Source organism: Haliotis rubra, unplaced genomic scaffold (genome assembly GCF_003918875.1).
Source record: "Haliotis rubra isolate DU_JTF1 unplaced genomic scaffold, ASM391887v1 Scf322, whole genome shotgun sequence".
Taxonomy (NCBI): domain Eukaryota; kingdom Metazoa; phylum Mollusca; class Gastropoda; order Lepetellida; family Haliotidae; genus Haliotis; species Haliotis rubra.
In genome coordinates, this window is record NW_025766994.1 from 850,674 (window position 1) to 856,792 (window position 6,119).

Below are 6,119 nucleotides of genomic sequence, written 5' to 3' on the forward strand. Positions count from 1 at the left end.
TTTGAAATTTTCTGAAATCTTTGAAAGAAACACTTTGACAAATATTTGATAAAAACCAACGAACTGAAGTTTGAATAACTTAATGTAACCATGGGAACGAATAAAATTGTTACTCATTTACAGAAAACTTCTCGAAGAGATCTATATTATTGAAATTATAATACATTAAACACAAAAGTCAAGAACGATTAAAGAATATTAACCACACGACAATACTCCGGCCATATGTTTGTACATAATCAGGTCTAGACCAGACAATCCAGTGATCAACACCATGGGCATCGAACTACTTGGGAATCGAGGAAATGTTGTCAACCAAGTCAACGGGTCTAACCACCCGTTAGTCGCCTCGTACACATTTAGAATTTGTAAAGTACTAGTTGTACAAATAGTATCAGTATCTAAGTGGCATATACTTTGTCATGTTATGTTCATTCTGGTGAAATCTATTACCAATGTGATGGGTCGCCGAATCAGCTTCAGTGTTCTTCTGTTAACTATGGGTTGGTTATTATGATCGAGGTGGAAGTGATTCTTTTCTCTTGAGGAAAGGAAATCCATGTTAAAATGAAATCCTGTAAATCTGGTGAAATGATAGCGAAGAAGAGATTCAATTCAGTCATACAGAATGTAATTTAGTCAAATTGTATTTGCATTTTCAATGCATATTCTACTTTAACGTACAATAGACTTAGGGTAACAAATGATTTGTGTTAAACATAATGATTGAAATCTACTGAAAATCGAATATTAACGTTGTCTACGATGCATGTTACGCATTATGGTGTTGGTTTTCCAGTTTTATATCTAACATAAATAGTACATTCATAATATGTTTCAGAAAATGTGTCTGATTCATCACAGTGAGAGACTTAAGAGTGTAGGTGCGGGCTCCTATACAAACCTCACCTGCGAGGACTGATCTTAGCCAGTGGTCGGTGGGTAGCCTAATTGTTAAAGAGTTCGCTCGTCACTCTGGAGACCCGGGTTCGATTCCCCACATTGTTACAATGTATGAAGCCAATCTCTGATGTACCCCGCCACGTTATTACTGGAATATTGCTAAAAGTGGCGTAAAAACATACTCACTCACCCACTCGCTCACTTTGCCAGCACAACGTATTTTACCTCCGAATGTGTCTGTGTTAATACAGTATGCTGAAGATTTTTTTAATTATTGAAATCCAAGACAATGTCACTTAATCTTCATCAACAGTACTGAAAATCCATCCATCCATCCATCGTGAAGAACAGATTGCATGATGTATTTTAGTCTGGTTAAGTAAACAAAACACCCCGAAAACAACAAAACAAAACAAACCTCAAATCATTTTGCTTTTAAAAAAGATACGTGCCAGGGTTCGTTTTTACTAAAATGTATCCTTTCTAAGTAATGCCATCTAGGTAAGTACATAGATTATCTATATATATTTCACTGTAAAATGTGTCACCTGATGCCAGTTGACCCCGTTGTCTCATTAAATGATATCGGATTACCACTTAGGGAGCACTACTTAAATGTTGCCATTGAAAGTAATCGGGAAATTTAAGATTTATAGCTTAACTCAGTATACAAAAGTAGGCGAAGATTGAAAACAAGAAAGATCATGACAGTTGAATAATCTTCTGTGATACTTGTTTTCCTTACACCTTATCATTTACTTTGACGACACTTTTAACGTATACTTTGTGGTAGAGATGTTTAAAAGTCGTGGAACAGATATGTAATTAAATATTCAACTTTTGAACTGCTCCCTAAGATATACCCATAACGAAAAAGCATAGTTTTAAGTAGCAAGCAACAAATTTTCCTACAACGGATCTTTTAATGTGTATTTCAGCATATGAAATTATTTCAACTGGGAAGCAAAATTAAAATACAAATATAATGACCCATGTAATCGATAATTTTAAATAAATGCCAACCCGTTCCACAAAGGATTCAAAAGAGCTAGGTTGTCACATATTTACAGCAAAATAACATTGAGACATAGAACAATACTACTACATACAATTTTTAACGACACAATATGGAAACAGGCTATAGATCGCCAAGAAAGAAAGGTAGACCTGTCAACGAAGGACAGTAAAACAACTAGAGTGAGTGAGAGAGTTAAAATTTAACGTCACATCGGCAATATTAAAGCTATATCGTGACGAGAACAGTTGATATCAATATTCAAATCAATAAATGTAAACGTAAAAACCTGTCATCAAAGGAAAGTAAAAGTACTAGATTATAACAGCTCTTAATTTAAAACTAGTACGCTATCATAAAAATATATCACGAGAGACAACAGTACAATATAAGAACAGGCTATAGATCCCCAGCAACTGAAAGTTGATCACCATACTAAGGACCATGGGGACTTACAGTACTTTTGCTATCTGCATGGACCCTAGTTGGATTTACATCATCCCTTCAGCAGCCGGCGATTGTAGTCAAAATTTAGCCATAATTAAAATCACAAAATTTCTACGCTTAAAATCCTGGTAAGTTTGAAATTTACTTTGAGAGTTTTGGGACTTACGTTCCCTCTCAGGAGGTCTAAAACAACTAGATTTCACAGATATGAATATATAACTATCACGTACAACTGTAGAATACAATACAACATAAAAGTAGGCTGGATAGAGCCAACAACTGTTACAGTACTTTAACCCCCATCGAACTGCCACGTGCAACTAAGTGAATAATCACATACTACCTATATCAAGTAATACTTTACACCAAAACTGATCAATTGACTCAATTTCCTTTAAAAGAACAATAATTAGATGAACACTTATTTTAGAAAAAGGATCCATCATTGGTGTAATTTGAAACTTATGTGCCTCATGATGGAAAAATCAATACCGTTAGGCAGGATAAAATAGACCGTTAAGGGCTATGGTTTCAAGGCCATGGTAAATGGGATATGCAAATCGAATATCTAGTAAAAAAAGTAATACTATGATAAACTGATTACAGAGTCTTAAATAGAAACTGAACAGAAACTGCTAAGAAAGACTGTATGAATCATGCATCCTTTTTGACTACTGTGACTTCATTTGGAAAAATTGCACACAAGAACAAGGACTAGTTCCAGAAAAATGACACCTTGATGCTCCTCGTACCATATGTGGGGCCGTCAGGGGTACCAAGTCATTAAAGATTATACGAAGAAACTGGTATACCATGCATCTCTCTTTGAAAGAAGAAAGTGAGTGTGAGTGAGTGAGGTTAGTTTTACGCCGCACTCAGCAATATTCCAGCTATATGGCGAGGGTATGTAAATAACCGAGTCTGGACCAGACAATCCAGTGATCAACAGCATGATAATCGATCTGCACAATTGGGAACCGATGGCATGTGTTAACCAAGACAGCGAACCTGACCACCCGTTCCCGTTAGTCGCCTCTTACGACAAGCATGGGTTACTGAAGATCAATATTCTAACCCGGACCTTCACGGGTGAAAGAAGAAAGAATCATAAGATTTGTATTTTTGTTATAGGATCCTACATAACTTAACACTAGAGTACTTAACAAGACGTGCTTCACAAAACGTCGGTCACAAAACTCACTATTGCCTTCCTAATACAAGAGATATTCAGCTAGAAAAAACTATACTAGTACAACACTCTAATTATTTTCTTCCATCAGTCATACAAGACTGGAATAATCTGGACGAATCTATTCAATCATTGTCTAAATCATTATATCTTACGAGTAATCCCAGAGCTGTAAACTACTTTAACTTTGGCACGCACTTTTTCCAAATCATCATGTCCAAACTGACACTAGGATGTAGCGATTTAAACTTACACCAGTTCGAAAGACATATAAAAGAAAACAGTTCATGCCAGTGTGGATTTTTCACAGAAGGTATCTAAGACTTCTTTATTTTTCTGCCAGTTATATAGTACTTGTAACATTAGACATAACCAGTACTTCTACCGCAATGGATTCTCTGTTGACGAAATACTCAATGACAAAGACAACTTATCCAATACTGATACAGAATTACTTCTTAAATCCATTTATTATTTCAGAATTAACTCCAAACGTTTTGTTAATAACATATGGAATAAAATAAGTACAAACTCGTTTTGGAAATTGCCTCATTAAAATATACATCCTTCTTGCACTCTCTTAATTTTGTTTAATTGTTTAAGTTGCCTAGTTTGGCCTGTTTGCCATTCCTTTTTGTTCGTTCTGTATTGTCTTTCTAATGTATTGTCTTTATTATTGTATAAATACTGTTTTAACGAAAAAGCAATACCGTCAGGCTGGATATACTTAACCGTTAAGGGCTATGGTTTCAAAGCAATGGTAAATGGGATGGGATACAAAATGGAGGATCCTCACCTTTTTATATATCTATATGATATAATCTGCTGTGGCCAATGTGACTTCAAATGTCCTGCCTTGACATCCTACTGCATGTAATTATATTAATACCTACTTAAGTATGCAAAAGGAACATTGTTCCTGGCTCCTGTGCCCTCAACAAACAGAATCATGTTATCTACCGACACAAGTGCAACCCAAGGCAAACAGGTTTTCCCAATTTCATCGCTTCTTACTACCAGCATCTAGGGAGCTGAGGACAGATTCTACCCCAGTTCCACATGGAGAAAGAGCTATTAGTGTTACACTGCACTCAGCACGAGTGCTCTTTACGAGTGCTCAACTTTTACTGTATCTTGAACTTTGTTTCCTTTACAACTTTAATTGATTTACTATCTACAATTTAAACCGGGCCCCTGTGAGGTTTACATTAGGGGCAAAAATAAATGCAATTAGTTTTTAGTTTTATAACTTTATCAATTTTCTAAATACCAATTATTAAGTTTACTTAGCAACATTTTGTTTGTCAGAGCGAGAAACGCTAACATCATCAACGAAGAGCAATAAATCAAGTGAGTCGTTTATAACCTTTGTTAAAATGTTAATGCTTGCTAAATAAGGCGGCAGACAAGATACTGCCTTGTGGGTCAGTCTGGTTCTTTTGTTCCTACGCTGACTTACCTGCAATTTGAAAACTTGAAAATAAATTAGGGCAAACAGTCTCGCAAACCAAAATCGTGTAAATCGAACGTTGCCTTTATAAAATGTTAATTTCATTTAACTACAACCCTTTGCTGTCTGTATTGTCAGTTTGGCACCACTTTGTAATGATTGAACACCCATCCCGACCCAACCAATCATATCATTTTGATGATCACTAAAAGGTAAATATTCGAACACATGAAGTAAAAACCCACGAAGACTGCGGCATGTGGCCTGATATTATACACAAGGTTCTCTTGACAGGCACACACACGTCATAATTCATGAATAAGCAACCTGGAAACTTCTATGGATATACGTCTTTATTATAATGTTGGCGACGTTTCGTGGTAGGTGTAAGCGTTGGTTGATTGTTTTTTGTATAACGCCGCACTCAGCAATATTCCAGCTATGTGACGGCGATCTGTAAATAATCGAGTCTGGACGCGATAATCCAGTGATCAACAGGATGAGCATCGATCTACGCAATTGGGATACGATGACATGTGTTAACCAAGTCTGACCGCGCCTGACCGTCCGATCCCGCTAGCCGCCTCTTACGACAAGCATGGGTTACTGAAGATCAATTCTAACCCGGATCTTCACGGGTCATAGGTGCGAGCAATGCTCGATAACGGTATTAGGACCTACAGCGAAACGTTGCTTAAATATAATAAAAAGTTGTATATCCATAGAACTTTACCCGTTGTTCCTCACACCATCTTCTAAATGCAACTCAAAGAAGTAGTTCATGACTAGGTCGCTAGGACAACAATTCATGCGCCAGAAATGCACACCACTTGTAGTTGACCACATGACGCATTAAATTTAAAAATTCACATCGATAATTACTTGAGCCTGCTTCAGTTTTCACATTCACCAAGAAGCAGGCATGATGAAGGGTGTCCTGTTCTCTGTCTTGAGTTTGAATTGTATTGCCGCCTCACTGCTTTGCCAAACAAACCTGATGCAGATAAGTGGAAAACTTAAAATTACAGAGAACACATGTTTTACTGTAGAAAGAAAACTGGAATGTGCCGTGGCTTGCTGCACGGGAGGCAAGTGCAAATGGTTTTACTATGCTG